The 17,101-nt window shown below is 42.7% G+C and overlaps 1 protein-coding gene across 3 annotated transcripts in view; it reads right to left on the bottom strand.

Moving 5' to 3' along the window:
• The window catches only part of ATXN7 (ataxin 7), a 142,755-nt gene that overhangs the window by 125,571 nt on the left and 83 nt on the right, over positions 1–17,101 (bottom strand). Inside the window, exon 1 of one of the 3 annotated variants that reach the window (XM_047850275.1) lies at positions 16,277–16,743. The exons of 1 other annotated variant lie outside the window; for it this stretch is intronic. The gene's annotated coding sequence lies outside the window, so the exon portion shown is untranslated. Of the gene's footprint in view, positions 1–16,276; positions 16,744–17,101 lie in introns of those variants that run through there. One more of the 3 variants, XM_047850276.1, reaches the window with a different exon arrangement.

The following is a 17,101-nucleotide window of genomic DNA, read 5'->3' as shown; positions in this document are numbered from 1 at the left end:
GATTAGAATATTTAATTACTCTGATAAGAGTAGGGTAACTGGACTCTATTAAAAGATAGAATTTAGTCATAATCAATAGCTCATATGCTTCATGGTTTATTTGGGGATTTCAGGAGGTGAGAATGGTGAGCCAGCAGGATGAAATCACGAGTATGAATATGCCTAGGGTGTGCTAGTAACTCTCCATCGGCCACCACTCTGGCCCAGCTCAATGCACCAAAGACTTGACGTCTATGGGTAGCATCATTGGGTTAATACAGGCAGGCCTTGGGGCGCCCGGGTGGCTCAGTCGGTTGAGCGTCCGACTTTGGCTCAGGTCGTGATCTCACAGTTTGTGAGTTCGAGCCCCGCATCAAGCTCTGTGCTGACCGCTTACTCAGAGCCTGGAACCTGCTTCAGATTCTGTGTCTCCTTCTCTCTCTGCCCCTCCCCAGCTCACGCTTTGTCTCACTATGTTTCTCAAAAATAAATCAATGTAAAAAAAAATAAAAAAAAAATACAGGCAGGCCTCCAGGTGAGTTTGGCCAATAGAAGGCACTGAAAGAAGATCAAAGAGGGAGGAAAGAAAGTGGAGGAGGGGAGCATTGCTTTCTTATTCCCTCTCTGCTCTGGGCTACAGATTCAGGCAGTGGCTGAAACCCTCCGGGGCTATAGCTCCTGCCAGACAGCGTCACAACCCCCGCCCCCTGCCGTGGCTCCAGGTCTCTCGCCAGACTTCAGTAAAGCTACCTCTTCTCTTTGCTCCTTTGGATCTAATAGTGATAATGGTTTTCTGTTGCTATTAGTTCCTGGGTGACAGGAACCGCATGTTACCCTTAACATTCCTCTGAAAATAATCCTTTCATTAGTCCTCAGAACCATCTGAATGGGCTCAGTTTCCTGCCAGACCTAAGAATTCAAACTATAGACTTGCAAAACCATCAATCTCCCTCCTTAGCATATAGCAGTTATCATCACAATGGTTATTCATCTCCCAAAGCAACACCTTCAGACCTAGCCTTGCTTGTAAGCTCTTACAATGCTCCAGCAGGAATAACACCTTTTAGGGGCGCCTGGGTGGCTCGGTCAGTTGCGCGTCTGACTTGGGCTCAGGTCCTGATCTCACCGCTCGTGAGTTCGAGCCCCACGTCGGTCTCTAAGCTGACAGCTCAGAGCCTGGAGCCTGCTTTGGATGCTGTGCCTCTCTCTCTCTGCCCCTCCCCCCACTTTCTCTCTCTGTCTCAAAAATAAACAAACATTAAAAAAAAAAAAGAAATGACACCTTTTAAACTGGTCAGTACAGGAGAACACTGGAGGGTGCTCTTGAAAGACAGCTGGCAGAATGGAGAGCCCAACGCAATTCTCTAGGCAGGAGTCTGTTACGTGTCAAGAAGAAAACGTTTGACGAAGAGATGCTACTTCCTCCTACTTCTCCCTGGGTTTCCTCTCACTAAGGGCTTGGAGTCAAAGTCAGCATTGCATTTTCACACAGAACACCAAGAAGTTGTATCACTGCCTGGGGAAGTCGTCCTGCGTGGTTTCTCCCACCTGAGGATCTGCTTACCACTAGGCCAAGGCACACAGAAAGAGAGCCAACCATCTTGTATTACTAGCCACTTGCCCATGAGCTTTCCTTCTTTCGCTCTTTCATCCCGGGATAAATCTTTCTTCTACACTAAGGCAAAAGATGAGCAAGTTGAGAAAATTCTAATTGTTCAGCCTTGCCTGTCGCTTTAACAGATCTGACCAGATTAGCACTTTTCTTTTCCACAGGAGAGGCCTGGCATATGCTTATACCATAATCTGCTCTGAGCTCCTTCGGATTCTTCTTTTATCAAGGCGACCGGATTTGAGGTTAGATGTTAATTGAAATCACCTGGGGATATCTAAACAAAGTTTTGTTTTGTTTTGTTTTTTTTAAGTTTATTTATTTTGAGAGAGAGAGAGAGAAAAGTGCAAGCAGGGTAGGGGCAGAGAGAGAGGGAGAATCCCAAACAGGCTCCGCGCTGCCAGCACAGAGCCTGATGTGAGGCTCCAACTCACAAACCGTTGAGATCATGACCTGAGCTGAACTCAAGTGCCCGACGCTTAACCGACTGAGCCACACAGATGCCCCTCACCTGGTAGGATCTAAACACTCCACCTTGTTTTCACTTAGTACAAATAACCTGAAGATGACTATATTTCTGAATATTGGGACATTTTTTTGAACAAGAGTTGACTTAAAGAATTCTTCTAGGGGGCTGATAAGAATTGATGTGGCTTCTTTAACAAGCGACCCCACCAAGAACTTCAAACGTCTCCCGCTGCAACCAGTAGACATTCAGAGTTAACATAAAAGAGTTGCTAAGATAAAGACACAGGCAGACAGACAGTAGTCTTAAGAAAAGATGCTCTGCCTCACTTCAGCCAAGCCTAGTCAAGCCTAGTCAAGCGGTAAGATAGCTCTCTTCTCCCACCTTGGGGTGCAGGGGAGAAGCCTCTCTCTCCTGCCTTGGGCAACACCTAAGAGGCAGTGAGATTAACAAAACTTGATTCCCACTACATATCCATTCCTATCACTCATTAATTACCCTTACTTATAAACATTCATTCCAAAGGATATTTAATTGGGAAACTCTATAACCAGCTGGGTGGATCTACATCAAATATTAATAGTGGTATCTTTGGGTAGTGGAACTATGAGTAACTGTTATTTCCTTCTGCGCCTGTGAAGTTTTCTAATTTTTCTACAAATACCTATTTTTTCTTAGTTGTTCTAAGAGGGGGTTAACTCAAACACTTGATTTTTGCAATCAGGAAAAAGTTATGAACCAAAAACCCTGCAAACATTCAAATATTTCAGTTTTCCACGAGAACCAGATTTATGTAATTTTTTTATGGAATTCTTAAAACTCAAAATCAAAATCATATTTTTTAGCTTTTGTGTATTTTAAGATTTTCAATACTATACTTTATAACTTTTGTTTTAAAATAAGAAACCAGGGGTGCTTCGGTGGCTTAGTCAGTTGACTGCCCCACTCTTGATTTCAGCTCAGGTCATGATCCCAGGGTCGTGGGATTGAGCCCCACGTTGTGCTCTGCCCTGGAGTGTGGTGCCTGCTTGGGATTCTCTCCCTCTCCCTCTACTCCTCTCCCCCTCTCGCGCTCCCTCTCCCTCAATAAAATAAAACCATTCAAAATGTGAAAAACAAAGCTAAACTGGATTTAGCATGTAATTTCTATCCAGGACATATCACAACCTTCACTGAGATCATGTAGGCTCTTTTCATACTCTAAAGTACTAACACAGATTAAAAAAAAGGGGGGGGGGGAACTGTTTCTCTCTGTAAATACACCACTCAGATAATATCATATGTAGTTATATGGTTAAGAGACTACAGATACAAAGAGTGGCATTTCTTCCACTACAAATGCTAGCCAATAAAAATTTTCCAGTCTACAGCTGATTAATACTTGATACCTGGTCTATGGAAAGGAAAGCTAATCATTGCTGGCTGTTAGCTAAATCAACAGACACACTAAGAAAACTGTGTCCTATCACATCATGACTGCTGTTTACTATGCAAACGGATTTTTCAGTTTAGCTCCATCATTGTTCTAAACAGAAAACTGGAATACTATCTTTTCTAGGAGCTACTGTTCTCATAATCTATAATAACTAAACACATATTACTCACTGTCTTGTAGTGATGAAATATATTCACACGGAATCTCAAAAACCATAAACATTTTTACTAGCTTCAGGAAGCTAGTAAATTTGAACAAGTGATTCCTTTTAAACTGTCCTAATGTAATGGCAAATGGTCTCTTTTCTAACTTCGATTTCCAAATGATTTATAGTTATAAGTACCAGAACAATAATAATCAACAGGATGGGTAGTGGAGGGAGTAGCAAATGGAGTCTTAAATATCTCCTTTCAAAGCAACTAAGAAGAGCTATGTTCCAAAACACTAAAAATGTCTTTGTGTTCAGAATGTTAAAACTTAAACACAGCAGTGAACAAAATATAAAGAGATGAAAAGTATGCATTTTTCAATGAATAACTTCGTAGGCACTCTTTTCAGGATTAAGTTCAAGGATTCTAAAGGTTCAAAATACCTGCAAAAATGAGGCAAACTAGAAATGCAAGAGAAAAAAAGTCTCTGACTAGTGTTAACATGTTTAGAAGCTGTAGAAATCAGCACCTGAAACAAATCAGGAAAAGAGCATTTAAAAACTAGTGTTAAATGTCAGGACAAGGTTCTATAAGCTACGGAGAAAGTCTTAAGATGTGTCTATTTACAAAAAGTTCTGGCCAAATAAGAACCACCACATTACCACTATGACCGTGTTAATGGTGCAAACTACAGTGACACCTTACAAGCAAGGGGAAAGGGCCTAACATACAACCCTGTTGTTAACAGAACACTGTCTAGAGACCCTTATTAAACAAAAGTGTCAAGTACTCCTCTCAAAATCACTCGTAGTGGTGGGCCTGAACAGCAGAAAACAGAGCAGACCGTTTAAAAGAAGAGTCCAGGGGCTGGGAAGACAAGTGACGACACCACAAGGTGGTAATTACACCACGGTAAAATAAAAAAGGCCAGACTGAAGGGCTCCAAGAGGTACTTCAAAACCAGCTAATCTAATCGTGGCAAGAAGAGGTGGGACAAATCAGCTTCTCAACGGACTGTGGGGAAATAAAACACACTGGTCCTCCACGTCAAGAATAAACAAAAGGGAACTACCTGCATCACACAACAATGTCCCCACAGTAATAAAGGCCAAACATATATTCACCTAGCTCCAATTTATCCCCAAAACTTGAGAAACCACAAGAGAGGCTTCTTGAACAGTCCTCAGCAAAGGCATGAGTAGTCACACCTCGGTTTTCCTGCTAACAGTCCTTTGTTGCAGGGGAAATGGCTCACCTTTCCTAAAACCATATGCTTAGATGAAAAATAGGGAAAATACGTTTTTCTGACTTCAAATGGCTATTAAACAAAATAGGAATATATATGTATATATATTTGATACATGTATATTTGATACATATGAATGTGTATATATATGTGTGTGTGAAAATGCTCTGAATAAAAATCACACTGCATTTGCACATTTTACTGCTAGAAACATAGTGTAACTTCTACGCTAAAGGCTATACAGATGCAGGTTGTTCCTTCAGCCCATAAGACCTAAATGTTTATTTGTAAGACCTAAAATGTTTATTTGTGGGGCACCTGGCTGGCTGAGTCGGTTGAGCATCTGACTTCCGCTCAGGTCATGATCTTGTGATTCGTGAGTACAAGCCCCAACTCAGGCTAGCTGCTGTCAACGCAGAGCCCGCTTCAGATCCTCTGTCCCTCTCTATCTGCCCCTCCCCCGCTTGTGCTCTCTCAAAAATAAATAAAACATTAAAAAAATAGTTTAAATAACAAAAAAATAAAACGCTTATTTTTAAGTAGCAAGGTTACAACGATAGCCAGTAGACACCTGGAGAAGACAGAAAAAGAAAAGCAGGGCAGTATGGGGAACATTTAGTGCAGGAACCAATAATTACATTTATCTGTATCCTAAGGGGATCACTATGCACTAGGTAAAAATGTTCCTAACAAGAACCCTGTAACCAATAAATGGTCAAATTACAGTTCATATGATTTCCTTTTAAAAATCAGGGAAATGATAGAAAAGATGACTATGCAAAAAATGGATAAATTTGTTATTGCTCTTAGAATGATAAGCACTTATTACTAGCAGAAATGGAAATAGATGGTGAAGAGTCACAAAAGTACTTCTCAAACTGGGGTTTAAGAACCTTCAGAGGCCTGTGGGGTTGGGAGGGAAAGGGGTGAACCAGAGGTCATGAAGGGGTTGCAAATAGATGTGTTTAATAATGCACAAAGCGGCTCGTACAAATGTTCAGACAGTAGACATCTGTGGGTTCTATCAACTTTGCATTCACTCCCCTGCTGGGGAACACCGCCACGCCCCCCAAAAACACCACCACCAGCAGGTAGTTTCTTGGTGAAGCAGGAACCAAGGCACCTTCCAGGATCCGGTCTGATCTCTCCGTAGAGAATGTAGTTAAAAAGAGTTAGACACGTTAATAAGTCCAGCACCCTGAGAAGACTGTCCACTGAGGCCTGCTGGTTCTCTATTGTCAATTAGAAGAGCTACACCACATCCTTCGAATAACCTCCTTTTTTGCTTCTAGTAGCCCGATTTTGTTTCTACTACTTACAATGGAAGACCTTTAACCGATCAGCCATGATTTTCTGTCTAGGAGAGTCTATTTTCTCAACGATTTGGGGGGTAAAATGTAATTTGACAAGTAATTTTAAACTATTAGTTTTATGACAAAAACAAAGGGATGTTACCATGGAGTAGGCTACAGAATTCATGTAAAATTTTGAGATATTGGATTTTGTTTTTGAGATTTTTAAAGATATGCTTCTTCCCCCCTCCTCCCTCTCCCTCTCTCCCAGGAAAGCTTCTTTAGCAACGGATTTAAGAAGCACTGATCCAGGGAAAACCTTCCTTAACTTTTAGGATCTGCCTCTAACTTCTTAAAGATCTAGGACAAGTTACTTAACCTCCCTAAGGCTCACTTATCACAACTTTAAAATGGGAGTAATAATAGTACCTATCTCATAGAGAGGCGTTAGTTATCCTAAGAGATAACACAGGCAAGCACTTAACACTGTGCTTCACAGCAGAGTTTGTCAGTCATGGCAAACAAGGGCTAATGTACAAAAGCCAGGTGCATACTCTTTGCAAAGATGGCCACAACAATACCCCCACCCCGCTCCTGCAGTCAGCATGACCTGTCATATGTACTCTGCAGCATCTCCCATCAAAAGGTGGTGCCTACTTTCAACTCTTGGATCCAGACTGGGCTTGTGGCTTTCCTTGATCAACAGAATGTGGCAGAGTGACCCTGTGGGACTTCTAAGCCTAGGCCTCAAGTAGCGTTGCAGCTCTCACCTTCTTGAAACGTAACATCTCCACGTGACGGTATTTACCTGGTCTTAGCTGCTAGGTCATGTGGTGGTCAGATGAGCTGTCCCAGCTAGATGCCTAGACCTAGAGATTCCCTAGACTAGCTCTGACTGGAGCCTTCAGAGGGCGGCAGCCACATTAGTGACCTCAGGCCCAACAAGAGCAGCAGCAGAAATGCCCTACCCTAATTCTGTGTAAATGGTCATTATTTTAAGCCACAAAGTTTTGGAGTGGATTCTTCTTAGTCTACAATACATAACTGATATGTATACTTAGTGAATTACCATAGTATTTCTAGATTTTTTTATTCTACTCATTTCCTAAAATCCCCTACAAACAAACCCAAAGCCCCTATCTTTGCAAATAAGTATGTCACAGCCTGCTGTGGTTGTACTTCTCATTCTTTATCACCAGGTCAATGTTTCTAATTTCACAGAAACATTGAAATATATCTCAGAACTTGGGGGTTTAGGGTGGAAAGTAAAACATACCCCCAAACCAAAATAACTTAAGTGAAAATAAAGTGAAAATTTTCTAAAATTATCACAGGTACACCACAAGGATGCAGGTGCAAACATAGTTGAGCTAAAAATGAAGTAACTGGCTGAAAGAAAAAAAAAAATGAAACAAAATTGCTCTGATTCATTCAATAATAGAAATCAAAACAGACTCTCCCTTCTAACAGTTTTTGTGCCTGGCATTTTCTTCAATATGCTTTATTATTATTATTTTAATGTTTATTTTGGAGAGGGGGAGCATGAGTGGGGGAGGGGGAGAGAGAGAGAGAGGGAGGCAGAGAATCAGAAGCAGGTTCTCGCTGTCGGTGCAAAGCCTAATGCGGGGCTCCAACTCACGATCCATGACATCATGACCTGAGCCAAAGCCGACGCTCAACCGACTAAGCCACCCGGGTGCTCCTCCTTCCATATACTTTAAAGATGACCAAAACCTTCTTTTATTTGTTTTTTTAAACGTTTATTTATTTTTGGGACAGAGAGAGACAGAGCATGAATGGGGGAGGGTCAGAGAGAGAGGGAGACACAGAAATCGAAGCAGGCTCCAGGCTCTGAGCTGTCAGCACAGAGCCCGACGCGGGGCTTGAACTCACAGACTGTGAGCCGAACTCAGACGCTTGACTGACTGAGCCACACAGGCACCTCCCAAAACCTTCTTTTAAAGGTTTGTCACTATGCATTGTCAACAGGAAGGAAATGCTTACTTTAGGTCACTATCCATTCAACAAATATTTATGGAGTACCACGTCTAAGCTAGTGAGCTGTTAGCCCCTGAACAACTTGATAGCGGACAGGGACAGCACGGGTAAAGGGAGCATGATGTGACTAGGCTGAACCTCGATCACACTCCTGTCTTGGTCAAGGTACCCGCTCTGGTTAGAGGGTTTAGGCTGGTGAATGTGGCAAACAAGGCTCTGCCCTCATGCAAGCATGCCTCTAGAAGGAGGGAAATATTAGCAGCTGACATTATCATCACCGATACTATCACTATCATTACCATTGTTACCATGTACCTTTACCCATCCCACCACTTCTTCCTCCTTAATGACTGCTAAGTATCTGGCACTCTACTAACCACTTGCTGCCTTCAATCTTCACAACTTACCAAGGTATTGCCTGCATTTCCATTCATTCATCCGTTCATTTGTTCATTCATTCAGTAAGCTCTACATCCAACGGGGCTTGAACTCGTGACCCTGAGATCAAGAGTTGCATGCGTGCTCTACCGAGGGAGCCAGCCAGGCGCCCCTGTATTGCCAACATCTTACATATGAGGAGACTGAGGCCCTAAATGGAGAAAAGTAACACAGATAGTAAGTAGTGAAGCTCAGGTTTTAAATGCTACACTATACTGCCTCCATACACACAAATTACTTATGATATTACAGGAATTTCAACAGGGGAGAATCTTTCACAAGAAATGAGGCACAATGTACTATCATGCAAATGTGTTCAGTAAGTTTCTTCTGAAAACTGTTACTTCTGTATGGATTTTTTTCTGTCCTATTAGAAAGGTCTGGAAAATATTCTTATTATCAAAATAGAAAGCATTTTTTAAAAAAAAACAAAACATTTTTAAGATATATGAGAAAGCGTATTTCACATCTAATACAACACACACTATGAAGGGAAGTAGTCAAGACAGTTCAATCAGCCACAAATAGATATTTTCATTGCTATATTTATTCTTCAGTATCTTTATTATTTTTCCTGATTATAAAAGCAAATGCTACATGAGAGAAATGTATTTTTTTAAAACACCCACAATCTTATTACCTAGAGATAACAAATTCCCATTTTTTGGGATATATCCTTTCAGATACTTCCTTTTAAGTTTCTATACACGGGGTTTTGTCCACCTTAAGAAATCATACATTAATAACAAAAAAATTCACGCGTTACACATATTCTTATACTACCCTCTTTTTCCTAAACATCATTCTATGTCAATGAATATCGGCCTGCATCATCTTTTTTAAGATTTTATTTTTAAGTAATCTCTACCCCAACATGGGGCTCAAACTCACGCCGTGATCAAGAGTTGCATGCTCTACTAAGACAGCCAGACACCCCTTGCATCATCCCTTTTAATTTTTTTTTTTTAACATTTATTTATTTTTGAGACAGAGACAGAGACAGAGCATGAATGGGGGAGGGACAGAGAGAGAGACACACAGAATCGGAAGCAGGCTCCAGGCTCTGAGCCATCAGCCCAGAGCCTGACGCGGGGCTCAAACTCACGGACCGCGAGATCGTGACCTGAGCTGAAGTCGGACACTTAACCGACTGAGCCACCCAGGCGCCCTGCATCATCCCTTTTAAAGACTGCACAGTATTTCACTGCATGGTTAGGTCCTGATAGACTTAATCAGTCCTTTCACAAGCATTTGGCTTACTTTCTGTTTTGCTATTATTACTATTTTTTTTTAATTTTCTAATGTTTATTTTTTGAGAGAGAGAAAGAGAGAAAGAGCATGAGCAGGGAGGGGCAGAGAGAGAGGGAGACACAAAATCCGAAGCAGGTTGAGCAGAGAGCAGAGAGCAGAGAGCCCAACGAGGGGCTCCAACCCAGGAACTGAAAGATCATGACCTGAGGGGAAGTCCGACGCTTAACCTAGTGAGCCACCCAGGCGCCCCCTATGTTTTGCTATTATTAAAAAATGGGGCAATGAGCAGTCTAGCACACACACCTATGTACATTTGACCGTTTCTTTAAGATAAATTTCTAGATGTGGACTTGCCATTTTAGGACTTTGAATGCATATTGCCTAAATTGTCATCCAAAAAATATGTACCAAATTTGCCTTTAAAAAAAAAAAAAAAAAAAAAGGAGGGGCGCCTGGGTGGCTCAGTTGGTTAAGCTTCTGACTTAGGCTCAGGTCATGATCTCACGGTTCGTGGGTTCAAGCCCCGCATCAGGCTCTGTGCTGGCAGCTCAGAGCCTGGAGCCTGCTTCGGATTCTGTGTCTCCCTCTCTCTCTCAAAAATAAATAAGCATTAAAAAAAAATTTATAAAAAAAAAAAAAAAGGAAACCCTTGGGCACCTGGGTGGTTCCATCGGTTGAGCATCCGACTTCGGCTCAGGTTATGATCTCATGGTTCATGAGTTCAGGCCCCTCATCGGGCTCTGTGCTGACAGCTCAGAGCCTAGAGCCTGCTTCAGATTCTGTCTCCCTTTCTCTGCCCCCCACCCCCACTTACACTCTGATTCTCTCTCTCAAAAATAAACACTTTTTGAAAACTAAAAAAAGAAACCCTTAAATTCTAAGAGCAATAACATACTACTACTATAGTACAATAAATTACTACTATCTGGATTAAATGGCAAAATATTTTAAAAACTGCATCTTATCTTTAAATATCTAAAATATTGGTGCATAACTGATATTACATTCAGTTTATATTTGGAGGGGGGAATTCTAAATTGCCCAGTAACTTCTAGTGGTTTTATTTTTAGCATAATGTTGTTGTTTTGAAAAGTTAAACTCCAAAAAAAACCATAGTTGAGGCAAAACAAGCAAATTAGTGGAGAATATTAAAAGGCAGAAAGGGAGGCAAAATATAAATGAATTAGTTACAGCAATTACCAGGTCACCAAATCTGCATCCCATACAATGACCAAGAGAGAAGGGTCAAGAGAGAGAAAAAGGGAAACTAAAAGCAGCAGCCCTCAGCGTTGCAGCGATGGCCGGATGAAATTACACACAGACATATACATCTACATGCTCTGTACACATCAATCCTGGAGCTAGTCTCCAGAGGTTAGAGCACAAGAGGAATCTTTGTGTGCTTTAGTTAACCAAACATCATGCAGAAAGGAGGTGGGGGAGTCCACATACAGATTTCCTTAAGGTAAGAGCGTCTAGTCAGCAGATTGATGGCCTAGTATATTAGTTACATCCGTCAGGACAAGGGGACAACAGGAACTTGAAGCATAAGACAGCTCCAAAGGCACCGATTCCTCTCAAAACCATCACACAGGACAGGGGTCAAACATCAAGACCTATGGAAAGCTGGGCAAGGTAAGAACATTTTTAACAATACATAAAACTTACTGGTGATATAGTAATATACTGCTAAGAAGGGATGGGGCGCCTGGGTGGCTCAGTCGGTTAAGCGTCTGACTTCAGCTCAAGTCATGAACTCACACTCCATGAGTTTGAGCCCCACGTCCAGCTCTGTGCGGACAGCTCAGGGCCTGGAGCCTGCTTCAGATTCTGTGTCTCCCTCTCTCTCTGCCCCTCCCCTGCTCATGCTCTGTCTCTCTCTGTCTCAAAAGTAAATAAAAACACTAAAAAAAAAATTTTTTTTAAAAAGGGAAAGCCACACACTATAACTGAGAACAACTGACCTGACGGAGTTTCATCCTGATAGAGGAAGACAGGGGCCTTAGGTAATGCGGCCATACCAAAAGCATAGAATACTTAAGGCAAATGACACTGTGTGCAGGCAGGGGTGTGGGGGCAGGGGGTAGCTTGATGATGCCACAAACCTATAGGACTTAGGAGTCTAACATTCTTCTAGGCAAGGGGTCAGCAAACCACGGGCTATAGGTCAAATCTACCCGCTGTCTGTACACACCATGAGCCCAGAATGGCTTTTACATTTTTAAATGATTGGAAAAATAAAAACGTATTTCATGGCACATAAAAATTATATGAAATTCAAATGTCAGTGTCCGTAAAGTTTTGGTGGAACACAGCCACGGCCATTTGCTGATGTCTCTGGCTGCTTTCTAGATACACTGATAGAGTTGAGCAGGTATGACAGAGAGGATGGGGGTAGGAGAGGTGGCTGACAAACTGGAAAATGGCCTTTATAGAAAGTTTGCTGACCTCTGTTCTAGGCCATAAAACCATGTAGTTTTTTAATGGATCACAGCTCCAAACCTATGCATGCTTGTCGGCTTGGCCCCTAAAATACCCAGCATTTAGACATAACCTGCCAGCCTAACAGAGAATGCAACCCCACTGTTAAGAACAGCAGACAGGTCCTGTAGATGCTGGGGCACCTGGCCATGGTAACCAGAAAGATCTGAAAGGCTTTAATGAGTTGGAATTAGGATGGTCCCTAAAGGTTTACATGGGAATATTTTGAAAAACTGTATTAGCTTTTCCTTTGAAAGACAAGAATGAAATCAGCCTCAAGATGCCTAGTACCTTTAAGATTTATACTAGGGGCCTAGGGCTGAGCAAAGCCTTTTGCTTTTATTATCTCATTTAATGGTCACCTCCTCCTGACTCAAAGAGGCTGGACAGCTCGAGCTGAACACAGCCAGAAAGCTTAGGAAATGGGAGTCAAACCCCATCACAACTTGTGTCCATACCACTACCCTCACTTGAAAGCAGGAGGCATGAAGGCTCACCACGAATAAATGAAAGGAAAAGACCACAGAAACAGTGGAAGCAAGTATGCTCTTACAGCCATGAGCATTATAAGTATTTTAATCACATCTGTCTTCTAACTAATAACACCTTCTCTTCCTTCAGTGTTTACAGATAGGAAAATATAATTCAGTTCTTCCAGACTCCTTTCCCTGGTGAGAAACATCAATGCAGGTACCCAGTTGTGGAGCCATTTTAAAGACGTCAGAATTAGGCAGCCAAAGTTATAGGTGTAATTTCCACTCATGAAGTCCCGGGAACACCTGTGAGGGTCCATGTCAGGAGCAGAGGAGCAAACATTTTCAGAGGCAATGGACTAGAAAGTACATGGGCAGTTTCTTAGTTTAGATTTTTCATTCAAATTACAAATGAAGAGAAAAAGTTAAGCGGAATCTTACACAAGGAGACAGCTATGGTATTGGTGGGCTGGCACTGTTTCTTTCTGCCCAGCACTCGTGTCCTCAATTTCACCAATCACCATCATCTTCCCTCAACCTTCCCCCGGACCTCTACAAGAGAAGGACCACTTAATCCAAACTCGTTTTTGAAAACCTAATTTTTAAAAGATGTTTCAATTTGTTAATATTTTCATCATACTTTGAGAAATAATATAGATCATTACCACACACCATGTTTAGACGCATTCATTCATTCATTCATTCATTCAGGTGTTTATTAGTGTTACCAGCGCCTAGCTTCCAAGTCCTTCATACGGGCCAAGTGAGGGATTCAGAGTTTTTTTACACAGGAAACTTCATGCTAGCCTCCCCATACCTCTACCGCATAGGCTTTACCCAGACGAGGAGCTGGACGGTCAGGTAGGTTTCTTAACCACACTGAATGAAAGAACCCAGATCCGAACTTATATCTGTCTGACTGAGAAACTGTTTTTCCCATCACGCTCTGCTCAGAATGCTTACCTCCCAGTCACGTTTCAGATTTGCTGGACAGCAATAAGAAAGTGGAGCTGGGCGAACCATTTGCTTCAAGGGCTGGTTGTCAAGATCAAATCTCTGCTTGTTGACCATCAGTCTATCTGGTCTAAACTTTTAAATATAATTTTAAAACAGGGGCACTTAGGTGGCTCAGTCAGTGAAGTATCCTACTCTCGAACTCGGCTCAGGTCATGGTCTCAACAGCTCATGGGTTCGAGCCCCACATCAAGCTCTGCCCTGACAGTGCAGAGTCTGCATGGGATTCCTCTCTCTTGTCCCTCCCCTGCTTACACGTGCACATGCTCTCTCTCCCCCATTCTCTCTCTCAAAAATAAATAAATAAACAAACTTAAAAAAATAAAAAGAGCCACAACGCACCCAGGAAGAGCATGTCAAGCCCTTTATGTGTGTGAATGGTTTATCAACTAACAGGCAATGCTTTCCTGTGGCAACAAAGTGGGAAGTGTTTTTGTACCTCTAAGACCACTTGACTAGACCCAAGACAACTTTAAACATCAAGTACTGTGCACAAAGACCTACATTTTCTTTTTTTCCTTTCAAGGATTATTCTCCCATTTTATTGAATAAAAACATACAACTCTAACATTTTGGGGCCCTGGACCTCTTTTATAACACAACCACAGACTTTCTCCCTAGAAAGGCACACATACACAAAAAGTTTTGGTCACAACTATAGGAAATTCAGGAATCTCTTGAAGTCAATTCATGGATCCCGAGAGGTCCAAAGACCTCATGACAACCCGTATTCTAAAAGCATACTGCAGGAGCACCTGGGTGGCTCAGTTGGGTAAGCGTCTGACTACAGCTCAGGTCATGATCTCACGGTTTGAGCCCTGTGTCGGGCTCTGTGCTGACAGCTCGGAGCCTGGAGCCTGCTTCCGATTCTGTGTCCCCCTCTCTCTCTGCCCCTCCCCTGCTCACGCTCTGTCTCTCTCTTTCTCTCTCTCAAAAAAAAAAAAATAAATAAACTTTAAAAAATAAAAATAATAAAAAATAAAAGCATACTGCAGAAATGCCTACATCATTTCATAGGACCAGGGTAAAGACCTTATAGCCAGCTCTCTCACCATCCCTTATAATTTCAGAAGGCTAATAACAAATGAACACTCAAACAAACTTCCACAAGTAGACTCCCATATTCTCCAAGAAACCAGCAATCTAAGGACTTGAATAAAATCACCAAATCTAAAGTCATATAAATTCAAAGTCCAAATCGGTTTTGTTAGAGCTTAGAATCTGTTACTTCTTTCTGCCCACAAAGATTTCCTTATAAAAGAAACATCAGTATGGCCTAGAGCTTAGTCCTTCCTACTTTAACACTCGTGAGCATATTAAGATATAATTATATGAAAAAAGACTACTTCTAAATTACTAAAACGTGTCCTTTTACTACACATATGAATAAAGTCAATTAAGAGAACTCACAAATGTTCATTTGCAAGATAAATTATGTGGTTGGCAAGCAGACTTTAAACATTTCATAAAGGCTCAAATTTTGACGTGTTTCCAACCAGGTGGGTCAAGAGCTTTCAGAAATGTTTAGTTGTAGGTATACCTCAAACTTTAAAGTCTTTCAAATGTCTCTTGGTCTTACTGCTTTATAAAATTTCTAGCACTGTCCAACATATTTTTAGTTACAAAATGAAGTTATAAAAGTGGCCAGAACTCCACCTGTGAATACCAGATAAAAATTTAAGTTACAAGGGGCAGTGATACTCTCCTATCAACAGCACCAAAGATTATTTTAAATCACTTAAGATACTGTTTCAAAATCATTATTTGATAACATGAAGTAACAAGCTGCTTACACAGGACATCATTTCACCCCTCGACAATCATCTTTTAAACAGTAATGACCCTCACCAAAATGCAGTTGGGATGTATAATCAAGTGACACTTTCAATGTACAGTTTGTAGTCCTAAGATTTAAGGTAAGTATTGCTTTGGTTAGAATATGTTCTCTCCTTCTAAAACCAAGAAAATGAACACAGCCTGAGTCCCGTGCACACACAGCGGTTAAGTCAGTATTATTTTAAGGCCAGGGGAGGCTTTTCACCCTAGCGGAGGTCAAGTTATACCTCACAACCTTCAAAGTAATCTTTTTTTCCTTTGTGCCCAAAGTCGAAGGTGCTAATTCTTGAGAGCAAGGTTTTAGAGCATTATCAGAGTTTCGACTTCCTATATGTGAATAAAATTTTACATATACGGATCTCCAACTAGGGATTAAACACACTTCACTGCCATACATTTGCATTTACAGCTCTCCCTCTTCGGAAGAACGGAGACAAAACAGGGAGAATGAACCCAAGTTTCGCAAAGAACCAAAAGCAACCAAATCCAACCCACACAACTGCCTCAGCCCGGATGTGAAAGAGGCAGGGTACTTGGGGGGTGGGGTGGCAGGAAAACTGGAAAATAACTTCACGCTCAAGAAGATACCAAACCTGGGTTAAAACTCACACACGCTTCTTCTGCCAAAGTGAATCTCCCCCGCTGGAGATCAAATCAGCTATACTGGTTCTGGTTTCCTCCAGCCTCTCCCCACCTAAATGTTGCCATTTACGAGAAACTCATCGAAGTTGAATCAAAGTGACTTTTGGGAAGAGATGCCAATATGATCTACAGAGTGCTCCGGAAATGTGTAACTCTACACACGAGGCAACTTTACTCCTTGGGCACCAACACCCACCCCCCCGCAACTTCACTTTCAACTTCCCCTTAAGATGCGGACAATCACAGAGACTTTTTTTTTTTTTTTTTTTTTTTTTAAATCGGAGAGAGCATTAAATAAAGCACCGCTTCCAGGTCACCGATGGGCTCCCGGCGCCCCGGGGGGTCCGCGGGCATCGCGCTCCCCGGCCGCTCCGCCAACTCCTCCCGGAGGTCTCCCAAGTTTCTCTCCCCCCCCCCCACCCCCCCCTCCGCGAGCACCCGCCTGAGCCCGGGAGGTAAGGGGGCGGCCCCAGGCGCCGGAACCGAGCGACCTGGAACCCTGGGCCTTTGCGGCTCGCCGGCCGCGCCCGGCGCAAGTGCCCGCGTTCGAGACCCCGGGCGCGTGTGGGCGCCAACTTCGCGGGGACCCTCGCGCCGTTCCCCCGCGGCGCCCCTAGTCCTGCGCCTCCCGGGCCAGCCGCGTCCGGGCGTCCCCGCCACCCTCCCCGCCCCACGGCGGAGCAAGCCCACCCCCAGCTGCGGCAGCCGGGATGCGGCGGCGGAGAGGGGAGGGGGACGGCGGTCCCCTTCCCCGGGAAGGCGCGGGGACCCGGAGCCGGGTGGCCCGCAGCC

This window comes from Prionailurus viverrinus, chromosome A2, assembly GCF_022837055.1.
Source record: "Prionailurus viverrinus isolate Anna chromosome A2, UM_Priviv_1.0, whole genome shotgun sequence".
NCBI lineage: Eukaryota > Metazoa > Chordata > Mammalia > Carnivora > Felidae > Prionailurus > Prionailurus viverrinus.
The sequence above is the reverse complement of the archived record's forward strand: the minus strand, read 5'-3'. Positions and strand labels throughout refer to the sequence as shown.